Source organism: Elephas maximus, chromosome 2, assembly GCF_024166365.1.
Source record: "Elephas maximus indicus isolate mEleMax1 chromosome 2, mEleMax1 primary haplotype, whole genome shotgun sequence".
Lineage (NCBI taxonomy): Eukaryota > Metazoa > Chordata > Mammalia > Proboscidea > Elephantidae > Elephas > Elephas maximus.
The window spans coordinates 142,879,442-142,904,497 of NC_064820.1; the positions used below are offsets into that span (position 1 = coordinate 142,879,442).

The 25,056-nt window shown below is 43.6% G+C and overlaps 1 protein-coding gene across 3 annotated transcripts in view; it reads left to right on the forward strand.

Moving 5' to 3' along the window:
* Window positions 1–3,620: 3,620 nt before the first annotated feature.
* The window catches only part of SEMA6A (semaphorin 6A), a 153,042-nt gene continuing 131,606 nt past the window's right edge, over window positions 3,621–25,056 (forward strand). For all 3 annotated transcript variants that reach the window (XM_049873611.1, XM_049873612.1, XM_049873613.1), the window contains exon 1: window positions 3,621–3,709. The gene's annotated coding sequence lies outside the window, so the exon portion shown is untranslated. The remainder of the gene's footprint in view (window positions 3,710–25,056) is intronic.

Here is a 25,056-nt window from a genome sequence, read left to right on the forward strand (position 1 = left end):
CGGCCTTGCTTATTGGTTCAGTTGTGACTTTTTTTTTTTAAATGTTGAGGTATAATCCATATGGTCCCTAAGTGGTGCAAACGGTTTGAGCTCAACTACCAATCTAAAGGTTGGTGGTTCAAACCCACCCAGCAGTGCCATGGAAGAAAGGTGCTCCAGAAGAAAGGCCTAGGGATGTGTTTCGCAAAGATTACAATCAAGAAACCCATATGGAGCAGTTCTACTCTGTAACACATAGGGTCACCTTGAGTCACAATCAACTTGACAGCAAGGGGTTTACAATGGGGTGCCAAAGAGATAAGTGACTTGCTTAAAGTCACCAGCTAGTAATAATCGCAGACTGCCTCTAAAGACCAACGTCTTAATCATTCCATTCCATAACCATTTAGCTACAAAAATATGTAGGTTTCCTTCTAGTTCTAACACTGATTCTTTAACTCCCATTAGCATTCTCTCCTTGAAGGGACAAAGGGAATTGCAGACTTCAAAGGCTTTGGAGGGGCAGTGGTTTTACTGAGAGATAAGGCAGGCGTTTGGGAGTATGTCTGGGAATACGTCGGAGGCACACAGAAGTGGAAATGACGACATGAAGCTTCTTCTCCAGGCGGCCACAGGTGCTCCCCAGAGGGCTTCCGGAGCAACACAATAGCTGGCTTTTCTTCCAGCTCCTGGAGCATCTCTCCCCTGGCAGGTGGAAATGCCATATCACGTGGTCAGGAATATGGCCGCCCAATTAGATGTGAGACTTCAGGATCTCTTAGTTGCCAGGAAGATTCTGGGTAGTATTTCTTCGCCATGCAAAGTAAACTCGAATTCTTTTCTCTTGTATTCGGTAATTTTAAATTAGGTAAACTTAATCTCTTCGAGGCTCGGTGTTTCTGCAAATTAAACATACAGGTATTAATATTGAAAATAATTTCCGTTTAAAAAATATCCTGGAACTGGATGTAGGGTATTTCCAATATATCCATAAAGCAAACAAGACAGCTTGTTTGTTTCTCCAAGGGAGGGAGCTAAGCCCGGAATTAATTTGGTTCAGCCTGTGAAACAATTCGTTTGCTCTGCCTAATTCTGCCAGTTAAACAACTTTTCCCAGACACAATTAGCATGTAAATCGGCGGCAGAAAGCGAAGGAGGGAACTCGGCGACCCGGGCAGGGTGGAGGTCCGGGACATAGAACCAGGGAGCCGCCTGGACCCGACCTCTGCTCTGCGTACCGCGCAAGGGGACCACGGACGACCGCGGGACCCCGTTCTCATTGGCCCTGCCGTCACCAGCCCAATTCTGGGTGTTAAATAGCGCGGTCAGGGATCGAGCCGCCGCGGCAAGCCAGCGCCCTTCCGCCCGATCCCGCTGGAATCTAGGGAGAACAGCCTAGAGCCAGTCCCCACTCAAGGCCAGGGAGCGCGCAGGCAGCAGGCCCACCGTCCTCACTCCACATCCCCTCCCGGATCCTGCTCCTCGGAGCGGCGGGAGCTGCCTGCGCACCTAGGGCCTCGCCTCCCCCTCCCCGCCCTCCGCCCCCAGTCCCCCGGGCCTGGAGCTGCGTTTGCCTGGGAAAGGAGGGGATAGCGGCCCCTGCTGGCAGCTCTGAAGAACATCAGGGAGACGGACTTTTTCCCCGTTACCATTTTCTCCTTTTCCCAGGTGGTTTGTGGAAAAAAAGGGGGGGGGGGGGGGGCGGGGGATGGAGGGGGCGAAGGGCCCATAGCATGTGGATTTCTTCTTCGTGAGCTTTCGTGAGCAGATAGCTTAGTTATATTAGCGTAACCTGGGTTCCTAGCAGGAACAGCATAAAAGTGAACGTGCATTTACTAGTGACTCAAGCCCCAATTCGTGAACAAGTAGTTTCTACTGCATTTGAGGGCTCTCGACCTAAGTAGGACTGAGACCCCAATCTGTCTTCACACTTGCTTTTCTTGCCCGATCCCCTGAGTAGTAAATACTGCTTGGTTTGGCCGCCTTGTGTTACTTTCTTTAAAGGCTGCGGCTACAGCCCGCACCGTTTGCGAAGCCTTCTGGGGTAGCTTACTGGGGTTCTGGGGTAGCAGCAGCCACTGTGCGCAGTTGTTTGCGGGGCGCAGCAGGGGAGGCAGGGAGGGCGCAGCGGCCAGGGGAGGGGGACGTGGCACGGCCTGACGAGTTGGCACAAGCCTGTAACTGCAAGGCTCCTTGGCGATTCAGAGTTTGTGCGGTGGAGGAAGGCTGTGCCTGCCATTCTATGTGTGATCATAACAATAGCGCCTTGAAAGTAGTTGCAATTTTCTTCTTCCATGAAGCCGTTGGGTTGTTATTGAAATTGCATCTTACTGCTGAAGATTATTCCTAAGAACAGTCCACATACTTTCTTAGTTTTAAAACAGGCCGTTATTGTTTTTTTTGTTAATAACATCATCCTCTGTAGTTTGCTCACTTAACATGCTTTATTAACGTGTGTATGTGCGTAACTAATAGCTGTGTTCGTATGTTCGAAGTGTGTTTTTAACCGCACCTGCTTCTATCCAATTCATCTGGGTACGTAGCGCGTCCATCACTCTGGAATCTACCTTTTGATACAGTAATCAGAATTAGAAAGGCTCGCCGTTCACTTACCCTCATCCTTTAAAACTTTTCCATTTAAGAAAATCGATGAACAAATCCTTTCTTGTAACTCGCTCCTGCACTACGTCTATTTTTATTTATTTTTCTGATTTGGCAGGGCTCAGCAATGCTGTCCGGGATTTTTTTTTTTTTCTGCCCGTGCTAGAGCAGATGCTGGGGTGGGGGAAGCGAGGGCTGGACTACAGTCCGGGTCGCCCCCGCTGGGACCTCCGCCTAGTGCGCGCTTGCCCGGGAATCCAGGTGGAAGGAACCAACGTGGCCAGTCGGTTCAAGGCTCCACCTGAACTCACACGGCGCAGATTATCCCTCTCTCCGCCTCGCTCACTGGCACTCACACGCACACACCACAGCTCTCCTTTGGGTCGGAAGAAACGCCAGCCAAAGGAGGCGGGGTTGCAGAAGGAGAGTCCGCTCTGCGCAATCCAGTCCGGGACTTGGCTCCGCCCGGGAGCCGCGGCCTCTCTGGTGGCAGAGGAGTAGTGAGCAGCACCGGGTGAGGCTGCAGGCAACTCTGCTCCCCGCGCATTCGGCTGTCCAGGCGCTCGGGAAGCATAAGCTGCGCTTCTCCGCGGGACCGACTTCCCGCGATGCCCGCTTAGGAACGTGAAGCAGCGGCCAGCATCGCCAGACCGGTGGTACCGCGCTCCCGGCCCAGAGTAGGGCCAGAGCCGCGCACTCCTGCCCCAGCCCCCACCCCGCCCCCAGCCCTGAAATGACTTGTTAATCGGCGACACCGAAGGGACTCACCGGAGTGGAATCCAAGTGGCATTTGGATTTGGAGAAGAGTTTCTTGAACATTTACCCCTTTCTTGTGTGTGGGGCTGATTGTTCGTTTTGGGGTTTTTTGGTCTTTTTGTTTTTGCTTCTTTCCTCTCTTCTCCCCTGTCATTGGAGATGTACACAGCGCGCTTGCATCCCAGAAAGTAGTCGCCGCGACTGTTGCCCCCAAAGAGGCAAGTACACATGTAGGAATGACAAAGGCTTGCGAAGGAGAGAGCGCAGCTCGCAGCCCGGAGAGATCCCCCTCGATAATGGATTACTAAATGGGAGACACGCTGCACCAGTCCGTTCCAAGCCCCGGCCGCCTTCCCGTCGATTCACCGAAAAGGTACGGCCCTGGCGCTCCGGCGCGCCCCACCTCCAGGGTGGCTTGGCTTCAGCCTGCGGGTCCCGGGGCCGCGGCGGGCGCGCGCTGTCGGCTTTGTAGTGTCTGCGTTTTATTTTGTCTCGGGTTTTCGTCTCCTGAGCGTTTCTCGCCCTGGGAGAGCAGTAGTGCGCCTTGCCCGCGCCTCTCTGCCTTGCACCCCAGAGACCGCTGGGCTCTACGTTGCGAGCTTCCCTACCCGGGCTACGCACACGCCCGGCGCCGCCCGACCGCGACGGCGCGGATGGCTGCCCCATCAGGGCGTGTGTGCGCGGGCAGAGGGTCCGGGGGCTTGTCCTCACTTTCCGACCAGCAGGAAGCCAAGCAGCCCCAAGAGGGTGGCATTCTTGGAAGAGCCCTGTCCTGGTGCCACAGGCAGGGCTAGGGGTTCTGCCCTCGAGGGCTGGCTGGAGGGGGTCGGATAGAACTCCCTGTCTTCGCCCAGCGCCAGATCTGGGTCCTGGTGCTGGGAGAAGGGATTCGGCGCAGACAGTGGAGAGACGGAGTCTTTTGTTGTTGGTGCGAGGTCTGGGCTGGGCTGTATGAAGTGAGGGAAACTTGTAATGGCCCTGACATCCGCGCGCTCTCCCACTTGGTGACATCCCGGCTCCTGTGGCCGCTGGCACCACAGGCTCCGGGCTTTGTTTGCTCCAGTGAGTGCCAAGGAGCGTCCCCCGATGCGACACGGTGTCTCCGCCTGGGTCCTGTCCCCTTCAGCAGCTCTTTTCTGAGCCACAAGACCACTGACCACCGCGGCTGCGTACCCTGAAGCACAGAGCCCGCCTCGCTAGGGCCGGCGCCCGCTGCGCCTCCTCCAAAATCTGCGAGGTCCTTCTCTGGAAAGGAGGTGTCCTTAGAGGGGAAAGGGGAGACGGGGCAAGATATGACCTGGGTCTAGCTACTCAGACAAGGGCTCTGCCGCGACTCCAGAATTTGGATGCCAGGACTCCTCGCTGCGTCCTAGAGCGCTGGCTCCGGGGCGGCGGGGCGCACCGGAGCAAGCCGGGCAGTGCCCACCCACTCTGACTGACCCTTTTGGTGTGGGAAGTGTCTTTCCTCCGGATTCTCTGCGCTTTTCTCAGCTTCCCAGTGTGGGACTCAGTGCAAAGCATTATCCTCAGGCCACCTCCCTTCTTCCACGACCCGGGCCGCGCAGGGAGAGGCAGGGAGCGGTCCCGGACTTGATGGTGTCCGGAAAGGAAACAGGACTCTGCCTTCTTTCCCGCTCCCTCGCCGCCCCTCCGCCTTTTCCAGCGCGGGGTCACCAGACCGGGCTCTTCTGGAAAGTTTCTGTGAAAGCCAGGGGGCGGTGGGTACGGCGGGATTGGGGCTGCGCAAGTGCAGCCTACGGGAAACCGAGCCGGAAAGAAGTGGGCAGGCAGCCCAGGAGACTGCTAGGAGCAAGGTACTGGCTCATTGGAGAGTGGCACCCCCGGCCGGCGGTCGGCATGGTGGGGGTCGCGGCGCTGCACTAGCTTGACCAGTCTCTCACGCAGTCGCGGAGAGTGGGGGAAAGACATCCAGAGGCAGGACTTGGGATGAGGGTGCAGCTGCTGTGGACCTTGGCTGGCGCACCCGTGCCTGTGGATATAGGTCGAGGCTCGCTGGCTTGCAAGTAATGAGCTCCAAGCGCAGCATCCGAGCCTCCTGCGACCCGCGCCCGGTTTTCCAGCCGCCGGGTGTACAGGGAGGAGCAGAGAGGAGCCGGATCGGATTAGAGGAGGGGAGAGACGAGACACTGGCGGCGCTGTCTTCATAGCCAGGGCAAGCACTTGCAGCGGCGGCCTTCGGCCTGTATCACAGTGGGTAGCCTGGCCGACCGCTCCACTCCGTCCTCGGGAGAAAAGTGGCTGCTTCGGGGGTGTTGTAGCCAGGTGTGGCCACAGTGGGATAACTCCCTGTTTACGCTCAGTAGAAATAGAGTTGCTACTCGGTGCGATCCGTGGACAGATTCAAAACACAGGCGCGGGCGGACACACGCGCGCGCGCACACACACACACACACACACTCACTTACTGTACGCTCAACTTTTTTTGCCTCAAATTTGGAAAGCCATTTAACCCAGTTGCAGTGTTCTGCCATCTAAGAAAAGCTATTGAATGCCCCCAGCGCTGGTTTTTAAGTGTTTCACCGGCAGGAAGATCGAGTGCCTTTGCCTTGTTTTATTCGGGGTAGTTGTTGGTTTATCTTCCCCTGATACACACGTTTTGTGAATCAAGTCCACGGTCTGCCACCCTGATGGCAGGGGAAGATGGGTGTTTCTGAATATTCGAATCCTTTATTTAGATTTTCCCTTCAAAGTAAAGATGCCTGTGCCCAGTTCTTAACGAAAATACCCAACTTTTTAAAGCCTTATCCAGATGGGTACCAGGGGTGAAGGTGGCAAGCATTTTGTATGATTTTTTAATACCGTGTGTTTAGTCAGTATGGAGCAGTTTTATGGTTTACAGTACACTTTGATTAAAATACTCCAGGCACCAAAGTTAATTATTAGCCTAACCTTAAATACAGTGGCAGAACCTCGCCTCCACTAAACTGTTAAAAAAAATAATTGCATTAGCTATTTGAATTTGGTTTACCCATACTTGTTTACATGGTAACTTTTATTCGAATAATGAGTAACCCCTCACTCCCTGTTACGTAGGTTTTAGGACATTTTGAATGAGGCACTTTGTGATCTCATCTGAAATCTGAGAAGAATGAATATCAGATTTAAAACTTCGGTTTTGTGTTATGAGTCTTTTCAGCTCGATGTGAAGATGCTTCGTATTTACAGTGCTGGTGGAGTGGCAGTCTTCCCAAAGTGTTGTGTTTTGTAGTTGGCACCTTTAAGAGGTATGCCATATTCTCCACAATGCGTATAATCCATATATGTAAATGTTAAGCGGACACCCAGAATCATTATCCTGGAAACCATCTGCAGAATCTGCTTGTTTAAATAGGTTGAAAATTCGTAAGGATCAGTCAAAACACTCACATAAATGTTGAATGAATAAACGAATGAAAGAAGTAGTCACACATGGTTCACATTTCTTCACTTAGACTGGACCTGTTTATCTTTCCTGCAGTGAAAAACTGTGCCTTCAAGTAAGTGGTTACTGTAAAGTGGCAATCAGTACAACTCTTTGTGTACACACACACAGACACCTCAGGTTCTTCCCAAGGCTAGTGAATGCTTCTCCCATCATTAGAAGATACAGCGTTTGCATTTTGAGTGGGTGGGTGGCACTGCACTAGTGAAGTTGAGTGTGTTGAATGAGGAGAGGATGAATGTTACCTTCATTGAATAAAAACACGAACTTGTTTTAAATTCAAAAGAAATACTCATGCTTTAAAAGCAAATGGTTAATTGTGAACTTCTGTTTGAAATGAAAGGAAAAATACTGTTTTGAACAAGGAGGTAAGTCAGATACTTTACTATGTGTACATAGTGGTTCAGCTCTTTTCAGAGCAGGACAAAAGAGTGATGATGAGAGAAAAAGTTTATTTTTAAGGATTAGATTGCCAAGAGCTAATATGTTCTCCCATCTTACTTGTTTGCGGGAAGGAATCATAGAACAAGCCAAGCTAATTGCACATGTTTTAATTAGCCATCTGCCATTTGCAGCAGTGTAAAGCCTGGGAAAGCCTGCATGGACCTCTGGGCTGCCCCTCTCCTCCACCCACCTACCCCCACACACCCTCCTTTAAGTTTAGATAATTTACGTCCTACAGGAAGAGTGGAAACAAACCCTGGTGGCATAGTGGTTAAGCTCTACAGCTGCTAACCTGAAGGTCTGCAGTTCGAATCCACCAGGTGCTCCTTGAAAACTGTATGGGGCAGTTCTACTCTGTCTTATAGGGTCGCTATGAGTCGGAATCAACTGCACCCAAATGGGTTTGGTTTTAACGGGGTACACGACGAGTGGGTGTGTCTCAACATACCAAGATCTTTGTGGCGGCCACATTTGTGGGCGTGGCCAGGGGCGGGTGAAGCCATGAAGCCTCTCACCATGCCCTTTCATGTCAGTGCCCCGCTACTTCCTTGGGGTGCACTGGAACCAGCTTATCTCTGAGATATTTCTATTCCAGAGTGAAGGCGTTATCTCATCTGGCTTAAAATATGGCTGCAAGAGCAACTGAGCTATTCTCTGCTGGCAACCACATGACTGCCTCTTGGGAATATGGTAAGGTAGGGAAGGGAGGGAGGCATTTAATCCCTTTGAAATGGGCAAATAAGATGTCATACCACACAAACCTCAAGGGGAGATGGGAGTTCAGGACGACTTCTCAGGAGGAGACTATTATAGTATAGTACACACAGGGGTATCTTGTTTGGTGAAACAGATGGGTTCCTGAAAGCTTATTTTTTATTAGAATAACTATAATTGCACTAATGGAGAGTGTCATATAAAGTACTAGCAATACTCTGGTAATTTCCAAATAACCCCTCCAGCCCAGACTACTCACCTGGACTTCTCAAATATCCAAATGCGTACTGGGTAGATAGTTCCTCTTGAACCTAACAGACATCTGGAACTTAATATGTTCAAAACCCAATTCTGGATCTGTCTCCCCCAAATCTGCTCCTGTCCTAACCTGCATCTTAGTAAGTAGCACTTCCATCTATTGAGTTTCTGGGACCTAAACCTTTGGGGTTAACCCTGACTCTTTTTCACTCCCACATCCATTCCAGCTGCAATGCCTGTTGGCTCCACCTTCAGAATGCTTGCGGACTTCCTCAAGCCTCTGGCCAAGCTATTCACCTCTTGCTGGGTTATTGTGTCAGCCTCCTAGCTAGTCTGCCTGCTTCTGCCCTTGCCCCCCCCCCCAACAGTCTTTTCTCAACAAAGCAACCAAACGGATTTTTAAAAACTAAGTCAGATCAGGTAATATCTCTGCTCAGATGCTTTCCCATCTAGTGTCCTGTAAAAAAAGCCAGTCCTTCCCAAGCCTACATACCCCACATGATCTACACCCAGGCCTCCATCTCTCTGATCTCCACTTCTCCTTGAGGTTACTTCAATATGCCTCCTTGGGGTCTTTTGCAGGGTCTTTGCACTTGCTCTTTCATGGCTTGGGGTGGTTCTTTCCCCAGATCACTGCATGATTTGCTCCTCACTTTCTTCAGGTCTCTGCCCATATGCCACTTTCTCAATGATCTGTTGTGATCGTTCTGTTTATTTCACCTCTTTCCTCCTGCACTCCCTACCCCTTTGACCTGCCTCATTTTTTTCATTAGCACTTAGCACAGACTGACATGCCATATGCTGTCCTTGTTTATTCCTGGCTTCTTCTGCTAGAATGTAGCACCATGAGGATAGACATTTTTGTTTCAGTCACTGCTGTAGCTCCACCTATGACAGCGCCTGGCACATCATAGGCCCTTAATGAGTATTTGTTGAATGAATGAATGAATGAATAAAGAGTGAATCGTTTTGCAAACCACTAGTCTTTACTTTATCTCCTTTGTCTGCCCTTTTTTTTCCATCTCATGTTTTCATCAAGTGAGGTAGTTCTCCGTGTGCATGAATGTGCGTGTGTGTCCTGCCTTCCATGAACAAAGGTGATATGGCTTATGCACCATTAGTGGAACACTCACTAAGGATTGTTTTCCTAATTTTGGTGATGGATTTGAGCCTGTTCATTCCCACACTCTCACCTAGTCCCCTTCTGTGGCTAAGAACACACATCTGTGGAACACCTGGCTGAAGCTGGAGAAAGTCTGAGTTAGGTAAAATCAACTTGCCAAAACACAGAGCTAAGAGGACACCCATCAAATATTTATGGGGATTGAGCCTTTGACCTTGGCCTCATTTGTTCTGCAGTTTTACCCACTGGCCACAGACCCTTCTTGCTTTGGGGGTTTTGATGATAATAGTTTTTAAAATTCAGCTTTCTACCAGGAGAAAGTATTGCGATGTCTCTGCCCTGTACCCACACGGTGATATCTGTCGTTCAAGGCCCTACGTCTGAAGTAAGAAGATCTGTGTTCTAGACCCTTACTACCTGGGACGGGCCCCTTAACCTCTCTGAAGCTGCATTATAGTAAATAAAATTGTGACTAGTGATACTTAGTCTTGAATAATATGAACTCACAAATGTGAATAGATTTAGTAAAATATGAAACACACTCTGGAAATTTGAAAAGTTATGATGCTAACTCTCTCTTCCCAATCCTAGACCCTCCTGGGTATACCAGAGACCTTACTTCAGGGTCTTCTAAATCATAAAGGCAAGATTATGCTCTTGATATAGTTTTAGTATAAACCATGTTATCAAAATAATATTCTTAAATTCATTGAAAATGCACAATCCACATAGAGCATGGATGGTGGCTCTATTAATCAGAATGCCAACCAGATCAAGTAAAGAGTACTTTCAATATGGCCATTAAGTTGGGCAAGGTCATGGGAATGACATTGTGTCAGGCATAAAAATGGGAAAAAAAAAAAAAGTAAGATAATTGTTTTTGTTCAGTTAAGTTCTGAAATCGTTCACGTCAATGTAAACATGTAGAAGAACACTCACGTCAGGATTGTAGGAGAGAAGTTTTGATCTCTGCCATAACAAGGGCAGATTCATTCCATTTTTGTGGAGTAATGTTTCTAATTTTGGAGGGGACCCTCAGAGAGAATGCAGTGGATAACCATCAAGGCAATGCTGGGTGTCACTTTTCAGGCAGACACAACTGGATTTGCATCCCATTTTTTTTGCCATTTGCAAACAGTGTAACTTTGAGCTAGTTACATAATTTCTGTCTGCCTCAGTTTCCATCTGTAAAATGTTAGTATGATGGAAGTGTTATGGGTGTTGAGAAAATTAAATGTAATAGAATATGTAAAATGCACTCGTTAAATATACGGTGTTATTTTTATTTGGTTGGCAGTTGTCAAGGAAAGGTGCCCTGGAAACAGATTTGAAGAAGCAGACAGTGCTTTTATGGGGAGAGGACAAGAGGAAATGGCTGCACATCTGTAGCATACAGGGATGATGCAAAGGAAACAATCTTTGGACCAGAAATGAACAATCACACATAAACTGGTCATAGTATCATGGGTTTTAAGCTGGGAAGTATGTGAAAAAATCATTCACATGGGAAGGGATGTGAGGATCCTTTTCCTAACTTTGAAGGTTGAAATATCACACCCAAAACCTTGAAGGAAAAAAGCACTATACAAGTAAAACAGTGGTAAGCAGCCCATGGCCTTACATCATCAAATAGAAGCCCATTTTAAAAATGATAGCAGTCACTTATTAACATTTTAGAAATAAATTGCGTAGTCTGCACACACTAAGGATTACATTCAAATCTGAGAGCAGCACATGCGGCCTGCTCAGGGATGAGTTGAATTGACCCCGAGGGCCACACGTGTTGTAGAGGAAAAGCTTTGCGGCCAAGCAGATGTCTCCAGGAGGCTGTGGCCGAGATTTGTTCAAGGGGTCCTTATGGTGGCCATATGCCTTCTGGGTCGCTGTTCTCTTGATCAGACCTGAAATCAGTTTGGGAGAGTGTGACTATCCTCACAGTAGCAAAGCACAGATAGGAAATAGTTGGTTGACCGTAGTAGAGATAGCACTTAATTCTACTGACATTGCTTACAGAACCTGAAATTTGACTCAAATCATAGCCATACAAGGTCTTATCAGTGATAAAAATTTGACTTCTCAAAGGCACCGCAGAAGGGGACGTAAATTGATGTTATAGCCACAATTTTCCCTGTGCAGTTGTGTCTTCTAAGAGTCCCTCCATAGTTTGAAAGCACAGCTATTTTCATGTAGGAAAAAAAGGCTTTGTCTTAAATTCTATATGTGGAAAAGGGATGGAAAGAGAGCTGAATAAATCAGCAATTAACACGCCCCAAAAACCGAAGGGCTGTGGTCCTTTGAAGCAGCTTGGAGATGGTTGCTTTGAAAGTATTGTTGGTAATAGATATTTCCACATACAGCAGTTAGACCTGAGGTTTTCATTTAATATGACTGGGTGCTTTTTGGTGGTTTCCAACCAACCTATAATTGCCATCTGTAAAAAATTTATTTCAAAGAATCCATGCCAATTTAAAAATTTAGTAAAAGACTCTAAAATTGATGCTTAGGCACAGCTACTTACCTCTCTCTCAGCCCCTCTGCCCCCACATCTTTGAGACCAGTGTTTGGGTGTAATTTGATTTGAAGCTTTTATAGAACAGGACAGGATCTGGAATTAACACAGTGAAAATATGCCATTGGAAATTAAACATTTTAGGGAATGTGAAGAAATAAAGAATGTATTAATTATGATTTAATGTTATATGGGAGTTTTATAGATGAGATTTCTGTGATGGATCCATTCTTCTTTCCTTTTCCTATTCCAGAGCTTTTTTTTCAGCAGAGTATTCAATCTTTTCATTAATATTGCATCAACTCCAATACTTGGCCACCCTTCCCCCAGACTCCTACTGTCCTTGAACGAGGGAACTGAGAGCATACTGATTGAGCTAGTGAATGGGAACGTTCTTTTCCTGAAAATGGAATGCTTAATGAAAAATTACACTATACACACGCACATGTACAAGCCATCAAACAGTCCAACAACTGCCCCTCCTTGGTAGCCCAGAAGGCCCCATGATTTCCTTCACGTATTTTGTGTGTGTGTGTGTGTGTGTGTGTGTGCATTTTTTCTTAGGCCTCAGATACTCAGGTGGAACATTGTTCTATTAAGCCTTTCACAGTTCTAAAAAAGCGAGCTCAGTTGCTAAGAAGGTTCTCATCTCTGCATAGTGAGAGATAAATAGAAATGAAATTGTTTACAGCCTCCGAAACTCCAGTATATGTAGCGGAAGGGCAGTTGGGTTGATTTTTATAAAAAGAATACTTGCTAATGGTTTTCAAGATGGATTCTCTGCTAATTCTTCTTGTATTCATGAATGATGGCCCTAGCTAGTCACTGTCGCAGGGATCTTCATCTATTAATCATGGAGGCTGCTTGCTTATTCGGTTGCCATAGTTTCAGTGCCTCAGATAGTGCTGGGGTGTCTTGGGAAAGGTTTGAGATATACTAGGGCTTGCAAGCCTTGCAGTCATTTTGGCAGTTGTGCTCTGAAAGGACTGAGAACCGCTTCTCCTATAATTCAGTGTTGGATTATAAGAGGCAACTTCTGAGAGTGTCTCCCTGGACCTTGTTATGTGCACATCCAGCTGATATTTACTTCAGGATTTGCCTCTTGCTTAGTCTTGCTGGAAAAAAAATTACAGTCCAGGGGCTGATGTCACTTTCATCTTTGGACAAGTAGGCAGAGGGGCACAGACTCTTCATTAACACCCTTCCCAAATGTGTAGGTAAATGAGGGCATTCATGACTTCGCTCAGAATTCAATTCCATAATTTGTCTTTGGCTCAGCAGATTCCCAAATAAATACAGCGACATCGTGGGCGTTGTGCATTGTGTTTTGTTTTGGCAGTGTAAACGCTTAGAGCGTCACTTCAGCTTCAACCTTTATTTCTTCAGGATTGACACACATTACTGAGGCACCAGAGACCATTTTACTGTATTTGCAACAAAAGGCTAGCACATTTTGGACCATGGTCGACTGCTTTGTCAGCTCTTATTGATAGGAGTATTTCTTTCCTTTAATAATTTTAATAGTTTGCTTTCTTTGAAGGTTTGTGACTCCAGGGTTGATTAGGAAAAGCTTTCCAATTGTGTGTGTATTCCGTGTCCTTGTCAAGAAAAGATTTGGGGGAGTAAATTGCTGCAAGAGGGAGATACACACACTCCAGTGATTTATGTGCATCATGTGTGATGTAGAACACAGCTTTCTTTTGTTAGGTAAATTTGGCCTTGTGTAACAGATACTGGTACACTTCTTAATGTTTTAGTTCCCATTGCTCAAGTGGACTTTCAAGGACTCCTACCAGTCTACGCTAAACAATTGGGTTCCTTTGTGGATTAAAACATGCAATAAAATAAAAGCTCGCACTTCAAGCAGGCAGTGCCCAGTGCAGGGCATGGTGGGCATTGGATGAAAATCCAAGGAGATTCCGAAGAAGCAAACCTTGAATTCATTACAAATGAACTGACCTAGAAAATTAGTCACTTTGTTTCACTAGAAAGGGACCAGTTTTTATTTCAGGGTGGGCTTCAAAGCAGCCGTTTTAAATTTCCCCAGATCCAGCCTGCCAAAATTTCCGAGTAAGATCAACAAGATTTTTAATGCACGTGCCTATTATATTGGCCCCTCCCTTATCCAACCACACTAAATGATTGATTTTAGAGGCCAATGATTTGAAGTAAATTAAAAGGATAACATAGCTTTAATTGCTACTGGCTTCACCACGCTTCTGGGCACCGGAATTCCTTGTGGAGAAACACTTTTAAGTGTCACAGCAGTTTTTGATCATGTGGTCTGGCTTACCCATAGGCTGCAATTATCTCCCCAGCCTTTCTCCACCTCCCCCTCAAATATCTTCCATGAAGCAAAGAACACATGTATTCCTAAGTTCGGTATTAGGGACCCCTGATTATTTGGCAGGATAATAAAATAGGTCCTGGTCGTTTTATAGTATACTCATGAGGTAATTTTTTTTTTTTTTTTTTAATTTTACAGTAAAAGGCATGGTGGGGGAGGACAATGGGGATAATAGTTCAAGATCAAAAGTTTTTTTTTGTTGTTGTTGAAAGAAGAGTTTGTGTGAATTTAGCTTGCTCTCCTTTCAGATAACAAGCTTGTGAATATTCTTGGGTGTCCGATTAGACATGATATTGCAGACAACGCTTTAAGAAAAGTAAGCGGTACTTTTGTGTGAATGTCAGTCAGTCACAATGTGAACTTTAATTAACCTTAATTAATGGTTTCTGATTACAGATATTCTTTTGTGCTTCCGAGGCATCAGTGCATTGGAAGTTATATTTTCGTGGGACATTTTGGGGCAGCGGTGGCATGAACGGGCTTCTGTTATCTTGATATGCAGATCAGATTAGGTTCTAATGTATTTTAATGAAAAAGGTGATTCTGGATCATTTTCATTTGGGAGACAGCTGAAATTTAGAAGTGGTACATCTGTCTTTGTCAATGTTGTTTGGGGACATCAAGTCAAAATTTCGACTCAGCAACTCCGTGTGACAGACTAGAACTCCCCCATAGAGTTTTCTAGGCTATAATCTTAATGGGAGCAGATTGTCAGGTCTTTCTCCCCCAGAGCTGCTGGATGGATTTCAAGCACCAGCTTTTCCGTTAGCAGCCAAGTGCTTAGCTGTTGTACCACTAGGGGTCCTTAAAGAAGCCATTTTTAAACTTAAAGAAATTTACATTCCAGATTGGCTGATGTTTACTAACTCCTAGCTGGAATTGAGGCCCAGTTCCTCCCAAAGGTTGAATGGGACTTCGAGGGGTGCCTAATTCTTTCAAATGAAAATGTATTATTGTATTAGTTTCCTAGGGCTGCCTTAACAAAATATCACAAAGTGGGTGGCTGATAAGAACAGAAATTTATTGTCTCACAGTTCTAGAGGCTAATAGTTTGAATTCAGGGTGTTGGCAGGGCCACCTTCTCTCTGAAGGCTCTAAGGGGAAGATCTTTTGACTCTCCTGGCTTCTGGTAGCCCCAGGTAGGCCGTCTGTCTTCCACCGTCTCTCTGTGTCCCTTCTCCTATTTCATGGGACACCACTCGGATGGGATGAGGACCCATCCTGCTCTGGTATGACTTGATGTGAACTGATAATGTCTTCAACGACCCTATTTCCAAACAAGGCCATGTTCACAGGAACCAGAGGTTAGGACTTCAACATAAATTTTAGGGGGACACAGTTCAATCTATAACAACTATGTACAGGGAGCAGTGGACCAAGTGGTATTTTCCTTTCTCCCAGAATACCCTTTAAAAAACCCACTGCTGTTGAGTTGATTTCAACTCATAGTGACCCTATATGACAGAGTAGAACTCCCCCATAGAGTTTCCAAGGAGCGCCTGGTGGTTTGGAACTATCGACCTTTTGGTTAGCAGCCATAGCACTTAACCACTAAACCACCAGGGTTTCTATTTAATAAGTGCCAAATGTAGGGCCAGGGAATATTGTCAGCGCTGGAGAGAATTAGGTCTTACTTTTGGTAAAAACTACTTTTTTCTTGTGACATGAGTTTCAGAACAGCTATCAAGAAGTTGAATTATAATGTTAGTGCACAATTTACATCCAACTTCTGGGAACCATGGTGGTGTAGTGGCTAAGAGTTCGGCTGCTAACCAAAAGGTCAGCAGTTTGGATCCACCAGGCACTCCTTGGAAACCTTATGGGGCAGTTCTACTCTGTCCTATAGGGTCGCTATGAGTTGGAATCGACTCATTGGCAATGGTTTTTGTTTTTTTAAAACTAGAAGGTCTAATAAAAATTAGATGTAATACATTAATGGAAACTTAGGAATTAAATTTCTGTGTGAACAATCATTTTGTAGATTATATGAAACTCTAATTGCATATAACCCATCTAGTTTAGCATAATTTGTGCTTATGAATTATAAATGCTTAGGTTTTACAATTAGACTTACCAATCTGTAAGCATCTTAATGAGAAATTACCTAAATTAAATTGATTTGTAATATTTGCTGTAATGTGTTCTAGGGTAGTGATTATGTAAAATAAATTTCCAGAATGGCTGTCCCCACTGCATGCAATATGGTTTTGTTTTTAAAGTGAACTCAGTGACAGGATAGCACAACTGCCTGGTGAAAAGGAGATACTACTGGTATCAAGAGCCGAAACAGCAGAGTAGTTTTATTTGCAGCCAAGAGAAAGGGTAACAAACGTCTTTTAGATACTTTTTTCTTTAAAAGGATGTTCAGAGTCCGGGAAAAGTTCTATTAAATAGCCAACGTTTATGTGCAAGGTGTTTCCGCTCATTTGTGACGAGGGGGGAAGTTCAACATGTTGAATATGCTGATCAATTAATTCTCCAGGGATAGCTTGGAGGGTGGAGCTTTCATTTTTGTATTTTGACATGTCCAGAACATAAGACCTGTTAATACTGTGAGAACACATCCGTTCCCAAGAATAAAAAGGACAACATAATTGCCTTTACTGTTAGAAAACAGCCACATCCAGTCCCCCAGCAGCAGGTGTGTAAGTGAAGGCTTTGAAATGTTGTGAATAACTTGACATTATCACGTTGTTATTGAAATGCAAATTCTGCTGAGCATAACTTGAAAGGATTTTAGATGTAGGACTGGGACAATGCATTTTCTTGTGCATCATTGTCAACCACACCTCTTCTTAACTTGAGGGCTTGTTATATTAAAAGTACTCATAATGTATCTGCATCTTTTATTTTTCTCATTGCCTATGTTTAAAGTGCACAACATATCTCCCAGAAATGGCAGGTTGTCCCGTGGAAAGAAGAGATTGGCTTTCAGTAACGAGGTGTTTGAACAGGGCTGAAATGTGTTTCCCTACAGGATTCGGGATTCAGGCTTACTGATGACAGTCAACATCAACAATAACTTATACTGTTATTATTAATAATAGAGACCTCTCATTTATAGAGTGCTTCTATTTTTCAAAGTACATTTATAAACATTGTCTCATTTAATCTCATTACAACCCTCCGGGTTAGGCAGGGCAGTTATGTCCAATTTAAAGATGAGATAACTGAGTTTTAGAGAGGTCAAATAATTTGCCTAAGAACACACCTGTGGTAAGAGAAGGGCCTGGGACAAGGTCCCCAACCTTCTGAAACTGAGTTAAGTGGGACTTACTTCTGTAGGCAGTTAAAGATGGCGCCATCAGATCCATGTTTTAGAAATAGAATATAAATTTGCTAGTGCAGTCAGTGGAAAAAAGGAGACAGATTCTGGGTATGTTTGTGAGGTATAGGCAAAAGGACTTGGGGACCAGTGGATTGTCAGGTGAGGGGGTGTGAAGAGTAAAAAATGGTTCCAAGATGTCACATCTGGGGAACTGAGTGATCGTGGTGGCATTGGCCAAGACAGGAACCCAGGTTTGTAGACAAAATATTTAACTAACAGCTGTCATAAACTGCATTTAAATGACAAAATAGGCTGAACACCAAAGGCTTGGATCCAAACCTACTGTGCTCACACTCAGCTCTTTAAAAAGAGTGTTAAAGATTTTAAAATTAAGGGTGTTTAAACTGTCACATTTGGTCTGGCAGCTGGGACCACTTTCTCCAACATTAGGGAGGTTAAAACCATAATATGAGGAAGACTGAAGCACCATCCAGCTCATATATAAAAACCGGCACTACAAGTGTGGGAGGACCAAGTTCTAAATGATTAGCTCATGTTAAGAATCAGGGCATATGTCCAGTCACCTGTTGCTTATTTTTTTTTCCATTCTGAACAATTTTACTGTATGAAAGTTTTTGAATTCTGAAATTAGATATCCAACTGCTTGTCCCCTCTCTTCCCCACACCCACTGGGCAGAATTATATGGTTGTTTCTCTCTTAAGTTTCCTTGTGCTACTGAAATGTTACAGATGATGTAATTTGCAAAACACAAATAACACCTAAATTGTGTTGTTGATTTAATAAGGCAGTGTTATTCAGACAGCTAGGCTTCTTTTTTTTTTTTTTTGCTACATTGTGCTAAAATTGAACACTGCTTGCATAGTGAAAGGGAAAATGTGGCATTTTATAATGTTTTATTTAGGAAGACATAAATTTTCATTACTTAGATGATTGAGGTATTGCAGATTTCCTTTTAACGGTTTTAACCTTGAGATAAGTATCGATGTTATGCAGTTGTCCAGAAGCATCTTCTGGTGCCTTTAATAGTTGAAAATAACTAATACTATAAACAAAGAATCCTAAAAAGGTGGGTATTCTATATTAACCCTTTTTTATATTACTGCATTTTTCTTTCAGGGGTTTCTAAATAAAAGTTGTAACAGAAAGTGTTATTCTCATTTTATATTTTAAAAGGAATTCTCATTTTATATCTTACAAAGAAATTGAATAATGGAAGTGAAAACAAAAAAACAGAATGAGAAGCATCAAGTATTTTGAGGGAGTTTTGGGGTGGTGTTATTAATGTTGAAAACTGAATGATAGATTACTTGTATCTATTTAAAATTATTTGCTGGATATAGTGTCACTTTTTTCTAACTTTACTTGTAGGCTGCCCTCTAGTGTTACTTAATCTCAACACAGCCACTTTTTTTTCGATCCCATGAAAGGTTATAAACACACAATGTTATCACTTAGTCAGTTAGAGCCGTCTCTAAATACAGTGTTAATAAGTTTATGATACACGGTTTGAGGGGTTGTGAGCAAATTAAAATGTTCCCATCACCAATGCACTTGATGGTACAGAGAACAATACTGTGTAGAAAATCACAGACATTAATGACTATGAGTTGAAGTCCAACTCCAAATACGAAGAGTCGAATTCTGAATAAGAAATTTTAGAACTACTTTATCGACTTCACTTATGTTCTTTGTGTGTTTGTGTGTGCAAAACAGTGATACGTGATAAAATAAGCTCTAAGTAAGTCTAAACTTGTTTGATAAGCGTAAATAAATACTACAGTGTCAAGGAACAAAGTTAGAAGATGTTTGACCAGTCATCCTCAAAGTTTATGGTATAAGCAGCCTTCAGAGAAGAGCTCTCAAATGTCAACACACTTTTCTATATCAAACCTTCAAAGAGTAAATTCAAGCACTTTAAGGATTATTCTCTGAAGATATTAAAAGAGAAACAAGTGTTGCAACCTAAGCTATGGTACTAAGTACTTTCTGAAAGTAGTGTCAACTCTGCTTTTTCTTGGATGAGGAGTAAGCATACTCCAGAGTCCACAATAAGTGGAGAGAATAGACTTAGTAGCCATTTTTTGCATGCATAATGTTAGCATTCTTTGTGGGTTTATGAAGGTGATGTTACAGCATTCCACGTACGTCCATCTCATAACAGCAGTGTGATTGATGTGCATTCAATAAAAATGGTTACCGATGATGGTGATGATTTCCCTCAAGTTTAGAGACTAAGATCAAGAAGAACGAAGACAGTATCAGTACTAGAAACACAAACGGAAGCTGAAGGTCAAAATTACTCTTGTGAGTCAGTTTCTTCTAGAGAGGTGGGATGATGGAGTTGTTAAGTGTATGAGCTCTGGAGATTGCTATTCTACTGGCTATGAGAGTTACTTAGCCTCTCTGTGCCTCATTTTCCTCATTTGTAAAGTGGGAATAACAGTCCTACCTCATAAAGTGATTCTGATGATTAAATAAGACAGTGTGTACGAGAATGATGTCTGATACACAGGAAACACTCAAGCAACTGAGCACTCAAACACCTGTGCCACCAGGGCTGCCTCAATAAAAAGTAGCTATCATTATTTGATTACCAAGCTCTCCTAATGGAATTACCTAAATTCAGTGTTTCATATCAACAGCAAGGTGTGGGTTCTTGGCATGTAAGTTAAAACTAAAATGACAAGGTGATGACAAGATGATGGTGTCCAGATGAGTCTTTCTGCCTGCTTCTGTCTCACTCTCTTTCTCTATGTTCTTGTAAGGGCATGATTAAAAATAATTGATTGAATAATCAGTCATTATTTTATTTTATTTAGGGGATATTTAGTACACGCTTACTGTGTGCAAGGAGCCATGTTAGATTCTGTTGGATATCTCTAAAATATTAAATAAGATGTTAAACGTGAGGTAACCAAGTCTTGCTAGTTTTTATTTGCTTTTGTTGGGTCCAGTGCTCAGTAGGAATCTGTTTTTATCAGACTCAGGTTGCATGCCCTGAGTTACAGTCTTCCTGTTCTATGGGAATAAACCAAAGCAAACCAAACCAGTTGCCATTGAGTTGATTCTGACTCGTGGTGATACCATGTGTTTCAGAGTAGAGCTGTGCTCTGTGGGATTTCAAGCTGTGGCCTCTTGGAAGCAGATTGCCAGGTCTCTCTTCTGTGATGCCTCTGAGTGGGTTCAAACCTTTTGGTTAGTAGATGAGAGCTTAACTGTTTGCACCACTTAGGGACTCCATTATAGGAACAGAGGATGTGGAAATCTCCAGGTAATTCACTAGATGAGTTTTATGTATACAGTGTTTAGAATGCAGGTAATGTTCCATTTGGAACCACAATACTCAGGAGTTTTCATTAACACAAAGAGCCCAAAGATCTCTGTTAATTTAATGTCTCACTTAAACCCATGTATAAATACAAACAAGCTTATTTTATGTAAAAAAAAAAAAAAAAATTTCAGTTATACTACTTATACCAATAAACTGAAATTGCCAAGTTGAGTTATTGGCTCTAAACACTTGTTTTTCACAAAAGCTAATATTGAACCGCTTCACAGCAAAGTAGATGGAGTTGAAAATAATCTGTATTTCGACCCCTCTTCACCCCTACTTCTTTGAGGTGAAATGAAGACACAAGAAAAGTCGTTGGGTGATTGAAGAAGAAAAATGAGCCCAACTAATCATTAACTCTCAAGCAAACATGAGTTAATTCCAGCTTTATCCATTCCAATTACTTAGCCTAATTCACAGAAGTGAGGAAATTGCTGGTCTAGGGTTAGGGAATGTGCTAACAAGAGCTTGGAGACTGGGTGTCTCCAGAGATTGATAATAGGATACAATAGGAACCAGGGACCCTCCTCCCCAATGTCAGTAAGAATTGTGTTAATTTGATATTCACCCAAAGCCAGGACCATCTGACAGCTGTTTGGTATTTCTTATGAAATGGACTTGGGCCGTGGCCAGATGCTAGTGGACAGATGTTCACAACACAAAAGCCATCATCAAAATAGTTGCTAATTGGCACCCTCCTAATGATGTCAACAAATAAGGCAGGAGTGGGCTCAACACAACACACAAGCCTGCCTCTCTTGGCTTAGGGAGAAGATCCTGGAGGGACCGTAGTCAGGGACTTTTTTGGCTTCTGGGCTACTTGACATAAAGTCTCCAAAAGGAATATTTAGTGTTTATTTTTGTTTGTACAAGTGTATGAAATTAACAATTAATTTAAACCTTTCAAGAAGGTACGCAAATCAAGGAGTTGTTTGAACTTCACTGCCCACCTCCCCCTGAAGGCAAGGCTTCAGATGCAAAGTTTTCACCACAGATTTGGCTTTTATGATGTATTATTGAACAAATACCTTATAAAAATTATTATATCTTGTCTTCATGTAAACCCCTCAAATAGAGCATTTGTACTTCATTTCAGACCTTTGATTATAGTTGATTGGTAACAGCTGCAGTGTAATTGTGATCAAACATTTTGGTTAAAAAAGATTTTAAGAAACCTAAGTTAGTTTAGAATGGGTATTTCAGGGCAGAACTGGTTTGACAATTTCCCGTTAATAATTAGATGGGCTTGCTCCTGCTTGTGTAAGTTGTAATGAACTGACTGATTTCAACAGTTGAAGTGTCTTTTCAGTGCCTAGGACCCTTTTTAAGTGGGAAATCTCCCCTCTCTTTTTCTCTCACTGTTCCAAGTTGCAAACAAACGCCAACTTCTGCCTTATTACTAATGGAGTCTGTGGTGGTTGCTGTAGTTGTGTGCTGTTGAGTCAATCCTGGCTCGTAGCACCGTTCTATAAACTGATAAATAATAACAAGGCAGTTTGATAATATGTGATTAAAAACATTTTTACTGATGTTACTCTTCATTGCTTTCTTCAAGCACTCAGATCATGTACAGAATAGAACACAGAGTCTAGATGCCTTCTCTGACTCTGTGGGCTCCCTGCTTCTCTGCCCCTTTCCCTGACATGTCCACCAAGCACTGAAGCCTCCTTGTCCTCACCCCTTTCTAGAGTCAAAGATCTACAAAAGATCTGCCCTTCAGGCCAGCTCTTTCCAAAATATTGTTTATGTAAACCTAGCTAAGAGGCTGGACACATTTACTGGTAATTTGCATAGTTATTTATCAAAAGAATTATAGGCTTGGTTGAAGCTATATCATATTGAGTTTGGTATTCACCCTGGTTAAAAGTCCGTTAATTTTTTTTCCCTAACATCTTACTCTCAGAATTTCTCTGAACCAGTAATACCCCTCTTTTTTCCATTCTCTAGTGAGGCAGGCTCCTGCTCCCTTGAATGAAAGGCAGCTCCAACTAAAGGAGCTAGAATGTGGCCAGCAACCAGTGCTGGGTACTATTGAGTCCATTGTTTGGTCCGACCACTGTGGAGCCAAATCTCATTTTATAGCACAGTGTGTTCTAGGAATTCCACTTCACTAGCACAACAGACCTTCTCTACTGCCTTCCTATTTTCCCCATTTGCTGCTGTCACAGGCAGCGCCGCACAGTCCTGCGGCATTGTAATTCACTTCTCTCCAAGCTCTGCTCTGCCCCATTGCAAGGGACCACAAGGCATCAGCTGCCATATTAAATAGACGCTAATGACACCGAGCATAGTCAGCCAAAGCAGCGGACGTGATGGTGTGTTTAAGATTTAATCCCTCCAAGAGATTAAACTTGGAGTTTTAGAAGTGGTCTTACTGCAGTGGTTACATTGAGGTTTATGAGAAATACTGCTAAAATTATACTGAGTGGAGTTTGAAATTCTTAAAGATAAATGAAGTGACTGTGTGTGGGGGGGGTTTAATAAGCAGCCCAGCAGCTACTCTTTGTTTTTGTTTTTTGTTGTAAATATATCTATCACACAACTTTTGCCAATTCAATTGTTTACAGGTGTACAACTTATTTGACAGCAATTACAATAATTGGCTCTGCAACCCTACCCTGAATCAAAGTGATTTTTCCATCACTGTTAAGCCCCCCGTATCCCCACCCCTGGTAACCACTGATAAACTTTGGTCTCTGTACATTTGTCTTTTCTTGTCTTTTTATGTAAGTGAGGTCATACAATACTTGTCATTTTGTGACTGACTTATTTCATTCAGTCAGCAGCATACTGTCTTCAAGTGCCATCCATGCAACTGTGTGTGTTTCAAGTGAATATATTAATAAAAATTTCCCAATACAGTAAAAAAAAAAAAAGGTCTGATACAAAGTTGTATGATGTCTTATTAGAATATGCTATAAGCACTTATTTCTCCTTTATAGTTTTCAAAGTAGTTTGCTAACTGGAAATACTGTCTCAGTTCTACATATGGAGAAATGTCGTTTGATGAGGATTTTGGGGAATGAAGGAATGAATGCTTTCTAGAGCACAACCAGCAACTCTTGGACCGTTTCTGTGTGAAGGGATGCTTTTCTCCTGGAGACAGAATCACCAGCATCACTGATTTATCTATATTCCCAATACACACACAATTTTACTTTTTTAACTTCCTGGTGTATTTATTTTGGCAACGATTGAATGAATTTTTTTTTCTTTTTTTGTCACATCTGAGAACATTTAGAAGCACAGATGAAATAATTTTCTAGTGGGTTTACAAAATTATTTCCATTAGTAACATTTCCTGTAAGTAAGTATAAGTCAATGTACTTACCAATAAGCCTTCCCATTGCTATCCCCCCTTCCTGTTAAAATAGGTATTGGAGAGAATGGCATCTGTACTTGTTTGCATCCTAATGTTCCACCTAGATGGGGTTATACCTCTTTCAGACGCCTAGCTCCATGCCTTGTACAGCTGTGTCGAGAGATGGGGAAGGGCATCAGCCTAATGAACTCAGCCTTGGAAGATCTCGTTTAGTACCAAAGCACTCACTGACCCAGGGGAGTGACCAAGTAGTTAGTGCGAGGCTTATTTTCAAAGCTCTTTCGTATGTACCATCTCATTTAATCCTCACAACTCTCTATGGCACTTGTATTTACCCTGATTAGAAAAAAATAGAAGAAACGCTGTCCTCTTAACTAAACTATTAACCTCCCCCCCCCACCACCTCAACCTCTGCTACCACTACCAGTTACCATCAAGTCGATTCCAACTCATGGCAACCCCATGTGTGTCAGAGTAGAACTGTGCTCTATAGGGTTTTCAGTGGGTGATTTTCTTCCAAAGTACCTCTTGGTGGTAGACTTGAACCTCCAAGCTTCTCTTGGCTAGCAGCCAGCTAAGCACATCAACTGTTTGTACCACCCAAGGGCTCCAACTAAAATGATAGTCAATGTAAAGTTATGTGTTTTTACCATTTTGCCCAAATGATGTGCTTTGTAATTATCAGTTGGGAAAACTAAAATGACATGTGGAAAATGATGGTTGGCTGGAAGATGCCACTACTTAAAACAAATTTTTTTTTTTTAACATCAGAGAAAGCCTTAGGCCATTGTTGTGTTGTCCGGGGCCATGGAGTCAATAGACTCGTAGCAACCCCATGTAACAGAGTAGAACTGCCACATATGGTTTTCTAGACTGTAATCTTTACTGCAGCAGATATCCAGGTCTTTCTCCCGTGGAGCTGCTAGGTGGGTTCCAATGG